At 58.6% G+C, this 14,694-nt stretch overlaps 1 long non-coding RNA gene across 4 annotated transcripts in view; it reads right to left on the reverse strand.

Moving 5' to 3' along the window:
• Nucleotides 1-1,901: 1,901 nt before the first annotated feature.
• The window catches only part of LOC116666561, a 101,170-nt gene continuing 88,377 nt past the window's right edge, over nt 1,902-14,694 (reverse strand). For 2 of the 4 annotated variants that reach the window (XR_004323503.1, XR_004323500.1), the window contains exons 3-4: nt 8,886-9,073; nt 1,902-7,194 (exon numbers count right to left, since the gene is read on the reverse strand). This is a non-coding gene — a long non-coding RNA (uncharacterized LOC116666561). Of the gene's footprint in view, nt 7,195-8,885; nt 9,144-14,694 lie in introns of all 4 variants that reach the window. The other 2 variants (XR_004323502.1, XR_004323501.1) reach the window with 2 other exon arrangements.

The following is a 14,694-nucleotide window of genomic DNA, read 5'->3' on the forward strand; positions in this document are numbered from 1 at the left end:
GCCTTTGGTGAGTACAGGTTTCTTGAGAATACAGCTTTTTATTTCGCTTGTTAGTTTTGTCTTTGAGCAGGATTGCTGAGTCACATAATAAGTTCGTGCTTCACTTATAAGAAACGACCAGACTCCTTTCCCAAAGGGCTGCTCGCTCTGTGTTGCCACCTCTGGTTTCCGGGACTACCATCCTGGTCCGCACTGGAGAGGGCCCGAACTTTTCTTTCATTCTGGCCACTCTCAAAAGTACATGGTGGTGCCTCCCTGCGGCTTTAATCTGCATTTCCCTGAGGACGTATGTGCTGAGCATCCTTCCCTGTGCTCATCTGCCACCTGACTCTCCTTGGGTCAAGCGTCTCTTTCAGTCATTGGCCCATTCTGATACTTGGCAGCAGCTCCAGGTCTCTGGGTGGACCCCTCCAGCCCACCACAAGCCGGAGCAAGGACGACAGGCAGCCAGCATCCTCAGTGCTCTGAGCCCCAGGTGAAGCCTCAGTCCCTCAGGTGGGGCCTGAGCGGGAGCAAGAAGCCCCCACCTCTCAGCCACACTCACTGAGGACTGAGCCACAAAAGCAGAGGGCTGGAGGGCAGGATGAGAAACGCAGACATGCTGCCCGCCACCCCCTCCCCAGGGAGACTGACGAGCCAGGAGCTGAGGGGGCTGGGGAGGGGCCCCGCGTGCCTGGCTGCCCCGGAGCAGGGCAGGCACACACCTCGGTCCAGACACCACGGACGCTCACAGTTCTGCCCAAGTCCGGGAGATTTGATGGAATGAATGTTTCTTCATTTGACAGGGCTCCAGCGCCGCTTCCGGAGAACGGCCGTTTGCATTTTTCAAAAACGAATTTTCTCCCGCTTCACGTCTGAGTGGATCTGCAGAGCTTCCCCTCGCCGCCCTCTCCACTGTCAGGCTGAGAGCAGGATTCCCCCATCACTTTATAATTAAGTGAAATTTGGGTAGAAGATGATCTTGAGCCCCCAAAGGCTAAGCAGTTGAAGAAAATGGCGCAGAAAAAAGAAGTGCCTTCCAAAGGGACCCTCCACGGGCCCCTCCCCCTCCAGCTGCCACCCGCTGTCCTACTGTCCCTTCTTCCTTGGGAGGAACAGCAGGGTTTTACCACTTCCCCTTCACCTCCAGACTGTAATACACCCTGCTTATGCCACGGTGCGCCTTCTAACACACTTGTTTGTGTCACTCAAGGTCACGAAGATTTTCTCCTGTGCCTGATTCTAAATGTCTTACAGCTTACCAGGTTGCATTTAGAGCGAGGACTGATCCAGAGTTAATTTTGCACTATTTTCATTTTAATTTTTTAGTATGGCTGCTCAATTGTTTCGACCCCATTTGTCGACAAAGACTCTCACTCTCATTAGCTGTCTTTGCACCTTTGTCGGAAAGCAATGGGTCTTATTTCTACCCAGTTCTGTCTACACTCAGTACTTTCCCATGGATCTCTGCCCTTGCCCCCTGCCAGCACCACACTGTCCAGATCACCAGTGTTGCAGAAAAACGTGTTACAGCTCAGTTGTGACAGCAACACAGATCCTGCCGAAAAACCAAGCAGCACGCAGAACTGGAGACCCCAGTTTATTACGCCAGCAGGCCCACAAGAGTTAACACTCCAAGCTCTGGACCCCGTCTGTAGGTTTACACAGGCTTTTCTAGGCTGCCAGTTTACACTGTGCAACAGTATATGCAAATAAGGTATAACAAAAGTTGACTAATTAAGGACAAGCTTTGTAGAAATGGACCAATCAGGAGGGAGAGAAATAACCAATCAGGAGTGAGCTCCATGCAAATGAAGTACTACAAATGGACTAATCAGAAGTTAGGGAAATGGACCAATCAGGAGTGAAGGAAATAACCAATCAGGAGTGAGCTCAGGGAACCAATAGAATTTTAGGGGTAAGTAAGCTGTTTCAGAGGCAAAAAGTGAGATAGAGCCTCTGGGCCAGCGAACTGGGTGGTGCCGCTGCAAGGGTAGAGGCCCTGCCTGGGGTCCTGCCGGTCTTTTTGTGGGGCTTCCCGCCTCACCAGAACTTTGTAAGACGTCTTCAAGTCATGTAATACCACGCCTCCAACTTTATTTCTCTTTTTCAAAATTGCTTTGGCAAGTTTTTTTTTTTTTTTTGCCTCTCTACATACATTTCACAAACAAAATTTCTTTTTGTCTCTATTTACCAAAAAAAAAAAAAATCCTGCTAAGATTTCTTTAATGGAATCCTATTAAATTTGCAAATCAGTTCGGGACCAGTGGCTGTCTTCACTGCTTTGACTCTTTAACCCACAGAGGCCCCCTCTCTTCCCCCACCACTGAGTCTCCCTTGATTTGTTCAGCTTATACCTAAGTATTTCACCTCTGAGGCTATTTTTTAAATAGACTATTTATTTAAAAACATGCTTTATTTTTTAGAGCAGTTTAAGGACCGCAGCAGAACTGGGTGGGAAGTACAGAGACTCCCCATGTGCCCTCCGCCCCGGACTCGCACAGGCTTCCCCACCACTGACACCCCCATCAGGTGGCGCGTTTGTTACAGCTGAGGACCTACGCTGACCGTCATCATCACCCAAAGTCCACCGTGTACCTGAGGGTTCACTTTTGAGGCTGTATTTTTTTTTCCTGAATAAAGAGTCAACTTTTAATTGTAACTAACCAAACCGCACCCCGGAATGTCTCCAAACCACCGAACAAAAGAGACAGGATAAAATTCTCCCGATGAAGGAGCCAGGTTCTCACCAGCCCTGGAGCTTCTGAGGTCAGGCCACGAGCAGCCCGCTGCCGGGGCTGCTTCTGTTCCCCAAGCAAGGGGCTCAGCCCGGGAGGAGCCTGGGGGTGGGCGGGGCCTGTCCCCTCCCCCCAGCCTGCTGGGCGCTCAAGGGAAGTCGCTGGCAGGGTGAAGCCTGCCCCAGCCCATCCCTGTCCCGAGGCAAATGAGGCCCCTCGAGGCACCATCCCAACAGTCAGGGAAGGAGACAAGGCTGCCCCGGTGCCTCCTGGATCTGCCTCCAGATCTTCCCTCCAGTCTGTTCACCGGGTTCCTGGGGCCTGGGTGCGCCTTAAATAAAAGCCAGGGAAAAGCCTCCGATGCCACACGATCGCCACAAAGTCAGTCACACAGTCAAAGAAAAAGCAAAACTGCAGCCCTAATACAGCGACGTCAGCCAGGTCTCAGAAGACACCCTCAACCCCGACCTGGTCGGCCGGGGCAGGACCGCGGCAGGACCGCGGCAGGACCGCGGCTCAGGGCCGTGGGCTGCGGGGTGGTCGGCTGCTCTTCTGGTGCAGGGGCGCCAGCAGGTGGGTGTGGACGTCAGGTGGGTGGTAGATGATAGGTGCACAGATGGACGGACGGACGAACGGATGGATGGGTGTATGTATGTAATATAAAGCATATGTTTTGTACATAGATATGTGATTATGTATCATGTATATTTGAAGGGAATTCCCTGCATTTAATCTTTAACTAAGTTTCTGTAAATATCTCCTCTTCCCTTTCCCCTCTACCACACGGCACGCTTACCTGCGCACACTCGCAGATGACGCCGCGTATGTGTTCCCGTGCACCCGCGTACAGAGTTACATGTGTACACGTATCGCAGCTGGGTTTGAGCTGGTGCTTGGCTGAGTCAGGTCTGTGGATTTCCTCTTGAAAAGTTTTGGTGTCAGGATAGCACTGGCTCCCCCAAAAGAGCTGGGACGTGTTCCGTCCTCTTCCATGTTTTGGAAACGACTACAAAGTTTGGATTATTTCTCCCTCAAAGGCTTTGTCTGACTGACCAGCGAAGCCGTCTGGACGTGGAGCTCCCTCGGGTGTGAGGGAGGCTTTTGTTCTCACGATGACTTCGGTTCCGTCGGGGATGTAGGGCTGTTCAGACCGTCTGTGTCTTCTGGACTGAGCTTGGCGGCTCACCCCTGGGGACCCTGGCCTCGGGACCTCAGCTGTCGAGGCACACGTGGGCAGAGATGTCAGCGTGCTCCCCGTGTCCCCCTAAAACCCTGAGGGCTGGAAGCTTCCTGCCTGACAGGAAGCCCTGTGGTCCCAAGACCGCTGGCGAAGCCCCACATGAGGTGTTCCCCCGGCGCTCTCTCTCACGAGCTTCTGGGGGTCCGCGCTTCTCCCCGGGTGTCTGCTGGCTCTCACGCAGGGGCCTTCTTCCTCGCGTGCTGTGTGGTTTTGTGGGTTTTTGGTTTCTGCTGTGGATTCGTGTCGCCCAGACTCTAGCAGGAACCCAAGCTCCCAGGTGAGGCTGCTCCTCTCCTTGAAGTTTTGCTTTGCCTCCGCCCAGCTGCACTGGCCACTCCGGACCCAAGACCTCTCCACGTGTCCTTCTCAGCCTGCGGTTTCCTGGACTGCAAGTCAATGTCGGTTTGGGCCTCCAGCTATGTGAGGGAGGCCTGGCTTGTCACTTCTCAGGGGAGGCATGGAACCCTCATCGCCCACAGCTCAGACTCAGGAAGAACATTTTCTTGCTGCCCCCTTCAGACGTGGGCGGGCTTCCCCGGGCCCCTCTTACTGGGGGGGGGTGTGTGCAGCCTCTGGGACTCTCACCTCCGGGTGAGCAGTGCAGCCCTGCCTTCACCTGGCTCATAAAACCAAAGTCCCAGGTCGCACGAGTACGTGGCGGTCCATCCACCCCAGGGACGTTCTGCCGCAGGGCCCTGAGTGGACCCCCGTCACCTGCACCACGTGGATGAAACACACCAACACACCTGGGTGGAAAAGAAGGAAAGATACACAGTCTGATGGCATTTGTGTGGCTCTCAGTGACGGGCAGGACTCATTTGATTGGAGAATTCGAGCCAGTGGGCCCTTGGGGGACAGGGCAGCAGGTGGACGTGGGCGCTCCCAGGACGCCAGAATGCTCTGTGTCTTGCTCTGAGGCCTGGCCACGGGAGGGCGGTCAGCTTGTGCAAGGGCAAGGTCTGTGTGCATCGTTGGTCCCCTTCTCTGTGGTTTCCTCTCAGCAGAACGTGCTTCAGGACGGAGAAGGCAGCGGCGGGGAGTCTGGAGGGCATCGATGGGCCGCCCTGACCTCGGCCCCTCACAGCCGCGTCCGTCTCCTCCCCGCCGTCCCGTGACCTCCGGCCCGGCACCCGTGAGTCAGCTCTGGGCTGACAAGCACTTTCTCTGTTTCACCCAACAGCTACATGTCTTTTAAGCCGGAGGGATTGTTCCTGGCTGCACATCTTGCATTTCGAGAGCTGGAGGACCCTCTGAGGATGAGTCCCACGCTGGAAACGGCACAGCCCAGCAGGTGGGGGCCAGCAGCAGCCACCCCCTCGCACCCGCGGGCCCGGCTCCAGCCAGGTCAGGGCGAGGAGACAGAGGCCTGGGTGCGGGGGACCCGGGACCGCGTGGAGCCGGCGAGCCTCGGCCTCCCCCACGCCCCCGCCTGGGCCTGCCCTTTGATGCCAGGCTGCCGTGGGCTTTCTACTGTTTGACGCCATCTCTTACTCGTGCCACCACCCCCCACCCGCCCCGGCAGGTTCAGTGACCTGCTTCTCACAGAAGGAGGCCCACGCACACAGCAACAGGCCCGGCTCGGCCCGGACCCCAGTGTGGTTCCAGGCGTGTGCAGACCTGCTCAGGTTTCACACCAGAGCCTTCCTGCAGGGGAGGTGTCTTTCCAGAGCTGGCTGCTGGAGGTCTTCGCAGAATTCTCGCCTCCACCGTCTAGGACCGCATCACGCAGAAGGGCTCAGGAGGACCAGGACCCGCAGGCTGTGGGTGGGGGTCTGCGGGCAGTGTCCCTGCCGCCGACAGCCAGGGCCAGTCGGCTCCTCCAGCCCAACAGAACCAACAAGATGTGTGTCCACAGAAGGACACTTACTTAAGGAACTGACTCACCCCGCTGTGGCGGCTTGGCAAGTGCGATCTGATGGGGGAGGCGGGCTAGGAGACTCAGGGCAGAGCTGCAGTCTGCGTCTGAAGACAGTCTGCTGGCTAGCTAGCAGGTGCCCATGCGGCTGAGGGAAGCCCGCCTGTTGCAGGACTTCCTCCTGCTCAGGGTGGTGGGGGAGTCGGCCTTCGGTTGGGCTCGGGCTTGCAGCTGATTAGGTGAGGCCCACCCACATTATGGCCAGCTGTCCACTTTGCTCAAAATCCACCCATTTGGGGGTGGGGCGAGGGTGTAGCTCAGCGGTGGAGCACATGCTTTGCACGCATGAGGTCCTGGGTTTAATCCCCAGCAAAAAAACAAACAAACAACAGTAAAAACTACCCGTGTAAATGCTAACCTCGTCCAAAAACGCCCTCGCAGGAACCCCCAGAGCAACACGTGACCAAATGCCTGGGCAGCGTGGCCCCGCCCAGCTGACAGTCGCGCCCTTGCTTCACACTGGACCAGTCGCGCTTTCCCTGAACGTGAACTTCAGACTTGCTGCCCGTGCGTAAGTTACTCGCGCTTTCAGGCTTGGTGTGCAGAACTTCCACGTCAGTCTGAGAACAGGTCCCTGAGTCTCTGAGGCAACAGTGGGGACCCTCTGCCCTGGAGGGCTTCTTTCTTCTGGGGCGCGTCACCGCATGTAACTTTTCCCTCTGAAATGGGGCAGAGGTCCTTCTGTAAACCACTTTGTTCCCTCCTACAGGTGACGAGGTCTATGAGGCCTCTCCCTTTTTGCTGTGGCTGCTAGGGAGCTCACAGCAAAAGCTGGGCTGTCAGGCTTGCCTTTCCCTGAACCTGGATGCAATGATATCATGGTCCCGTCTGCTCTTTCTTTCCTCTGGGAGGTCATATTCTTGCTGAACTTTTGCTCTAAAATAACCTACACATCCAAAGAAAGCCAGTCAGCATCTGGCCTTGGGGACAGAGTGACATTGATTTAGACTCTGGCTCTGGATTTCCTAGCTCTCTGGCTTGGGACAACTCCTTTACCTCTCGGTTTTTTAATTCTACATTTAGGACAGAATGTGTAAATATTTAACTCAGAGCCTGACATTCAATAAAATTTGTTATTATTTTTAAATCATTTTTTCATGTTATGGGAAGCACTAAATTAGATGTGAATGGAGTGGGCACCCCAGCCAGCAGGGAGCACTCCTGGCCAAGGGCAGAGGCAGAGAGATGCGAGGCCCTTCCAGTGCCCAAGGCTGGTCCCCAGGGGGTCCGGCTGCTGACACCTGGGGTTCAGGGGCCTGTCGGGAAGGCCTGGGGAGAAGGTGCCACCGTCCAGCCGAGGTCCCGCCTGCCCTACGCTGGCCCTGGGTCAGAGAGAGAAGTCATGATGAGAAGAGGTCTGGGCTGGCACAGGCCTTAATTGGGGCTCCTGAGGGGAGGGCGGTCCGGGGTGGGAAGGTGGGGCTGGGGAGATGCTCGCAGCACTCTGAGCCCTCTGGTGCCACCTCACATGGGGACGCTCAGACAGGGCAGGGGCTTTGGAGTCACAGCCCGGGGCCTCCTGCGAGCCACAGGCATCTGTCCTGATGAGTGGTCGAGGGGTCCCACGGCCCTGGGGACACAGCTTCTCCTGTGATGTGGCACTCACGATGCCTTGGACACCTTGTGAGTATGAAGGGTGGGAGGGGAGCCTGCGGCCAGCCCAGAGGAGGCACGGGGACCTCCAGGCCCAGGTCCACTGCCCACTAGGGACCTGAACTTCCCCAGACCTGGGGCTGTGGGGGCCCTGGAAGGAAACTGACACATACACCCCAGATCCTGTGCCTGCCGGCCAAGCCCAGACTGTACCCTCTCTGAGCCTGTGTGCCCCGTGGGCCCAGGAAGGACACGAGCCCCAGGCAGGTGCCCAGTGCAGCCACCTCCCCGGCCATCCAAGTGCGAGGTGTCACAGCGTGTCTGTGTGAGCCTGTTGCCCCCGAGCAGAGGAGCCTCTGCTTGTCCTCTGCCCTCCCGGCATCTTTCTACACTGAAGCTCTCTGCACTGGCTGGGTGTTCCATTGTGGTCACGAGCGGGACTTGCAGGCAGATAAGGGGCCGGAATTCCACCTGCGCCGCCTGCCCAGGTGTGCACCGCTCTGTGCCTGGGGCTCTGCGTCGAGAAACGCAGACGCCACAGGGCCAACCTGAAGGGTGCTGTGGGCCGGAGAGCCGTCCCCACCCAGACGCAGCCCTCAGGTGAGGGCCTTTGACGTCCTCGCTGCTGTGTCCCTGGCAGAGCAGACAGCCCGAAACCTACCGGGGCTCCTGCAATGAATGATGAAGACCTTAAAAGAGCCAGCGAGAGCAAGGCGGCCGTGGCAGGGGAACGTTCACTCAAAGGGACCGAAGGTCCAGCTGGACACTAAGAGCCTCAGCTGTGGCTCTGTCCCCCCCGGGGCCGACCCGGCGGCAAGGCCGGCTCAGGCGGCGAGTCTGTGGGAGGGAAAGGGGCAAGAGCGAGGGTCCCGCCTGGGCTGGACCCGGCGGGGGCTTGTTGCAGGAGGTTTTGGGCTTTGGGAGCTGCTGGCAGCCGGGCAGGGTGGGAAAGGAGAGTCCTCGTGGTGCGTGACTGCAGAGGGGTCCCGGGACAGGCCAAGGACAGTGACAGGGCCACTCCCTCCCTCAGGACTCAGGGGACGCCGCTCCTGGGTCTGGAAGTCAGTCCAGAGCCGAGAGGTCACTTCCTGGGGAGAGTGGCCCCCCAAGACCCACGGTCAGAGGCTCAGATCTCACACTGGCAGCGCATGGGGACACAGCAGCTGGACTGGGAGCCCCCCACCAGCCACAGCTGGAACGGGAGCAGGCGGGCACACGGCAGCTGGAGCCACTGCCCCGGAACAGCCACAGCGCCCGCGGTGCCGGGGTGGGGGTGGTCTGAGGAGCGGGGGGCGGGGGGGTGTTCGGGTGTGGAGCCTCCGGGGCCGGGTCAGGTGAGGCCGGGCGCCGCTCACTCCTGGTTCCCCTTTGGGCGTCTTCCCCGGGGAGACTGCGTTTCTCTGTTTAACCCCAGAGGTACCTCGATGGTGCCGTCATCTTGTGCTCTTTCCTTAGGTCATTGTTTTCCCTCACGTGTCCCTGAGGAACAGCAAAGCCCTGGTGTCCGTGTCGGTTGGCCATGGCGGGGCGGGGTCCTTGGCTCCGATGCTCTGTCCATCTGTGCTGCCTGCCCTGGTGTCCAGTGGCCGCTGGAACAGATGACGACATCTGGGGGTGGAGAACAGTGGGAATGTGTCCTCTCCCAGCTCTGGGGCCCGAAGTCCGCTCCTGGGGACACCTGAGGAAACGGAAACACTAGCTCGAAGAGACACGGGCACCCCCGTCCACCGCCGCAGCGTCCGCCGCAGCCAAGGCTCGGGAACAAACACGGTGCCCTTCAAGTGGCGTGTTTACCCAGTGGAACAGTGCTCAACCACGGGAGGAAGGAAACCCTGCCATTTGCAACAACATGGACAGATCTGGAGGGCGCTGTGCTAAGTGAAGTGTCAGACAGAGAAGCACGAACACCGCCTGGTGTCACTTCCATGTGGGATCTAAAAAGTAAAGACCCAAACTCACAGAAGCAGAGAAGAAAAGCAGCTGTCAGGAGCTGGGGGTGGGGGAGACAGGGAGAGGTGAGGGAGGGAAGGAAGGAAGGAAGGAAGGGAAGGAGGGAGGGGGAGAGGAGAGGAGGAGTTCACGGCGGAGGCAGCGGAGCCCAGCTCCCTTTCCTCGACCTCCCTGCGCCTCCAGTCCCTGGTCATCATCCCCTATAAGCCGTGGTCAGCCATTCGGGGTGCATGGATGTCTGTGGGCATTTTGTGTTCTTGTGAAAAAACAAGTTGTAGATGTGTTTTAATGTTCTAAGGACAGACCATCTGAATAGCAGACATGTTGCTACGCTGGCTTTGTAATGGACAATGACCGCATCCGGTCTCCTCACCTCAGAGGTGTCCACCCACCCCCCAGCCACCGTCCCCCGTCCCCGGTCCCCCACCCCCCATCCGCACATCCCTCCTCCACTCACCCCCCCAGTGAAGGCGGCCTGCCGGCTCTGCCCCCGCAGGTAACCCTGAGCGCCACGAGCACAGCCTCCTCACGCGGGCTGGAGACTTGCCTGTCGGGGTGGCAGGCCGTGCGGCCGTGAGGCCCAGTTGGCAGAGACACTGCCTGGTGCAGACGCCCACCTCCCCTCCCTGTCCGGTGACCTGGGGCGCCACACAGGCTTGCTGGCCCTCAGGGTCCTCATCTGTAAAAGGACCCACAGTAACTGCTTTGAGGTTACTTCATGAGAGTGGATGAAAACCTGGCCCTTCCCAGGTTCCCAGGGAGAGCACGGTGACCTTTTCACTCTGGCCCTCTGTCCTCTCCTGGGCCCGGGGCTGTCCGCATGGTCCTCCCTCCCCTCAGGGTTTAGGGAGGGCCTCTTTGAGGAGCAGACAGGGTGGGAAAGGAGGGGGGCGAGCAGAGGTCGCTGCAAAGTCCGCGGGCGCCCCCTGGTGCCGGGAGCTCTGAGTCTGCAGACAGGGCCCTGGGGCAGGACCCCGGCTCTGAGCAGCAGATAGTCTGGAACCCTGGGCACAGGCTGGTGCAGAGAAAGGGCGCCGACGTGGCTCCCTGGGGCTGTGCGCTTGGAGCACTGGTACCACGACCCTTCCCCCCAGGGAGCTGACCCTGGCTCTGAGGTGACCCATGTTCCTACTCTGGCCCCACCCCTCCGTGTGGACCGCGCTGAGCTGTCCCGGGGCTGGAAGGGCCTGAGCAGGGAAGGGGTAAGAGCAAGGCCCTTCCCTTGGGTCCGACTGCCAGCAGGGTCCTCGCCGTGTGCCCGGCAAGCCGGCTGGTCTGTGCCCTCAGACCCCCCACCTGCCCGTCACTCCGTGGCTCGGGCCAGCTCCCTGGGCACTGGGTCTACGGGCTCAGGCCCACGAGGAAGCAGCCCCGCACTTGCTGGCCTCTGGTGCCCCCGTCCCTGGCCCCCCCCATCAGCCTCTGGGTCCTCCAGGTCCCTGTCCCCCAGCCCCGTCCCCATCCCCAGGGGCTGTCTGTGTCCTGGGTAGGCTCCAGTCCTCGGCCTGTCTGTTGCCAAGTTGCTGATGCTCGCTGAACCTCCTCTTCTCAACTCAAAAATCCCAACAGTGAGAGTAGAGCCCATCCCCACTAAGTGGGAAGATGCTCAGGGGGGCCTCTTCCAGGCCCTGAAAAGTCAGCGGGGTGAGAGGGCGCCACCTGGTGGCGGGGGGTGCACACGGTGGCGCACCGGCCGGCAGAAGGAAGGCTGTTGGGAGGGTGCCCAGCTGACCTCCAGGGTTTGGGGTCGGCAGGAATCCACCGGGACCTCGAGGGGCGGTGTCCCCAGCGGGTCAGGTGCCACTGAAACAGCTGGAGCTCTGATGAGGTCACAGCTCTCCCGGCCTGGGCCCACCCGAGAAAAGAGTGGAACCGAACCGAGTCCACGGGGCCAGGCTAGCAGGCTGACGTTGTCTGGAGATTGGAAAGCACTTACTTCGAGGGTCCCATTCATCTATTTTTCACCATAAATTAATCCCTAAATCGATTTCTCTCTAATCAACGGAGGAGTTGCTGACACAGCCTGATGCCCTCCCTCAAATGCCAGCACACCGCTGAGTAATTTGGGGAGCATCTCAGGCAAGACTTTGGAAGCGTTAGGATCAGAGATGGACATGCAGGAGGCAGCCGTGGAGAAGACTGGCCCTGGGGGGATGCAGGTGGGGAAGGAAAGGGCTTCAGGGACAGGTCAGCACTGGCCTCTGGAAAGCCAGGGGAAAGGTTCCCGGGGTGGTGGGGGAGGGAGAGTGAGGATGAGGACGCCAAGGATCTGAGCAGCTGGCGCTGCAGACATGTGACATCCGCACAGCTGCCTGGTGCCGAGGCTCAGGAAAACCACCAAGGACCAGCTCGGCGCTACTGGAGACCTGGGGGTTCCTGCCTTCCCTGAGCCCCATAGGGTGTTCTGCAGGACCTCCAGCCTGAGACCCAGGTCCCTCAGGACCCAGGGTCCCCTGAGAAGGCCAGAGTCTTCCCCAGAGCCATGACAGCTATACTCGCCACTCACCACGTCCCTCTTCCAGCCGCGAGTGTCACAGAGGCAGCTGCTGCCTCCCACAAAGAGGACGCTGCCCCGACCGGGCTCCGTACACTCTGGGTCAGAGACAAAGGCCTCCTTACTCAGCACGGCAGGCAGTGTGGACATCAGCACATTTACGTCGGTTCCCGTTACCCCAGAGCACCCAGCAGGGATGGGGGACACAGTGACCACGGGCCCAGATGCCGCTTGCACAGCCAGCCGTACTGCAGCAAGCAGCAACTGTGGCCGCAAACAGTGATACGGCAACAAGGAGCAGACACTCTAGCGAGCGGTGAACCGCGCAGGGAGCCCCGAGCACGCGCACCCCCTCCGCTGGGAGCCAGCAGCTGCGGGTGGTCACACTGAGGTCCCCACACCCGCTTCCCCGCCGGTGTGGCCAGCTGCAGCGAGAGGGCTCGGCCCCAGGGGACGGGGGGGCCTTGTCTCTGGAGCCACAGCACGCACAGGCATGGATGCTCGGGCCCCGGGGATGCCTCTCCCGACACGAGCCGAGGCTGCAGGGCCAGAACAGGAGGGAGCAGGACAACGGATCGCCGGCGCCCACCCTGCTGTCCATGTCTGGTCCCAGGCCCTTCTCTGCTGGGACGCGCTGCCCTGCAGACGCCAGGAAGGGGCAGACGCTGGGCTGGGGTCTGGAGGCTCCACTGCCCTAGAGCAGGGCTGGGCGGGCTGCAGGAGGAGGGGAAGGAGCCGGGCTCCCCAAGCGGTGGCCGTCCCTCCTACAGAACCGAGGGCCACACCGTCTCCATCCTCAAGACGGAGTTGCCCCCTGAAGCCTTCACCCGGATGCAAGCCTCTGTCTCGGCACCAAGAGCTGTCGTCAGACCAAGAGCTGTTGGTAACAGGCCCTTCGTTCCTTCTGGCTGGGTCTGCGACCAGCCGCTCTGTGTCATCAGACATGACGGCTCCGGGGACAGAAGACGGACACGTTTCTGTCTCATCCATGCCAGGTGTCTGCGTGAGTGTGTGTGTGTCTCTGTGTGAGTGTGTGTGTGTGTGTGTGTGTGTGTGAGTGAGTGTCTGTGTGTGTGTCTCTGTGTGAGTGTGTGTCTGTGTGTGTCTCTGTGTGAGTGCGTGCGTGCTGGGGGGTAATGACATAATGAAGTCACTCCGTGAATACGCATCACTTTCCCTGCGTCAGTGTCGGTGACTAACAGGTGTCTGTCACCCCGTCCACACTTCGAATGAGAAGATCCGCTCACTCGCTGCTCTCGCTCTGGACACGGCAGCGCGGTCGGGATTCGTGACCCAGAACTTGTGTCCTGTTGTCGTCAAAAAGCACAAATGCAGGCCTTTTTAAGTAACCAAATTAAGTTAACAGCCAGACAGATTCAAAGTGTGGCCTATCACCTGCTAAATACAACGACCAAGGCTGTGACCGCCAACGCCTGGACGACGTGCACAGTCAACCAAACACCAAACCCACGCGAAACGGGCGAGCTGAGACGGTGACCACAGGTAGGAAACATGCTCACCGTTTAGTTAAAAAGAAAGAAGCAAAAGGGAAGGGACACCAGGGAAAGGAGAGCTGCGGCCCCTTTGGCTCTCCGAGGCCACCCCACGCGCCGTCGTCAGACTCGGCGTTCGCTGGCCGCGGGCGGCGGGGGCAGAGCACTTCTGGGAGCAGCCGGGCAGGTGCCCGGAACCTTGCTCTCCTCCCGCGCTTGGGAACAGCAGCTTCCCTGCTGCGCTTTGCCTGCAGGAGCACCGAGAGCACGGCTCCCAGAAGTGCTGCCGGGTCCAGATCGCCGGCAGCACGACAGGACACGGACAGCCTCACGTGGAGCGACACTGACACCAACGTCCCGGAAGTAAAAAAGATCGGGGTCCCGGGGATACACAAGTGTGCGACTCTGCTTGCACAGTCACACCAGTTCTCAAGGAGACGTCAGGGCAGGTGCAGGAAACACTGGAGGGCCAGCGAGAGAAGGGCTGAGCCCCGGCGTGTCCGGGTGGTGAGGCGGGCGATCCGCTTTCATTGTTGTGTCATTCTTTTCTATAATAAGAGAGAATTATTCCAATTTTCTAAAATCTAGGATTACTTTTAAAGAGACAGTGCATTACAGAAAGCCCCCAGTAACAATGGCTTAAACCGTTCTAAGGAGTGGGAATTTAATTCTCAATCACATTTTTCAAAAAGTCTAGATGTAGGGTCCACTGAGGCTCGTTATAAAGAGGCACCAACACACACTCTGGTGTTTAAGCTCCCTCTGTCTTTCTACTCCATCATCCCAGCACGAGGAAGCCATCCTTTAAGTTCTAAGATGGCTGCTGGAGCAGCTGGCATTGCCCCAGCATTCTAAAAGGCAGAAGGGGGCACAGAGGAAAGACCAAAGAGTCACTAGGAGCAGAGAGCGTCCCTTTTGAGAAAGAGGGTTGAGCATAGAATTCCCGTGTGACCCAGCAATCCCCCCTCCTCAGTACAGACCCAAAGAATGGAAAGCAGAGATTGAAATAGATATTTGCACACCCGTGTTCACAGCAGCATTACTCACAATAGCCCGAATGTGGAAACAACCCCGTCTCCATCAACAAGTGAATGGATGCACAAAATGCGGTCCATACACACAGTGCGACGGTGCTCAGCCTTAACTTAAGAAGGAAGGACGTTCGGACACAGCTCCAAACACGGGTGGACCCTGGGGACGAGATGCTCAGTGAAATAATCCAGACACGAGAGGCCAAATCCTGTGTGACTCCCGTCACGTGAGGACCCCGGAGGAGTCAGACCCACGGAGAC

The sequence above is a fragment of the Camelus ferus genome, chromosome 10, assembly GCF_009834535.1.
Source record: "Camelus ferus isolate YT-003-E chromosome 10, BCGSAC_Cfer_1.0, whole genome shotgun sequence".
Classification (NCBI taxonomy): domain Eukaryota; kingdom Metazoa; phylum Chordata; class Mammalia; order Artiodactyla; family Camelidae; genus Camelus; species Camelus ferus.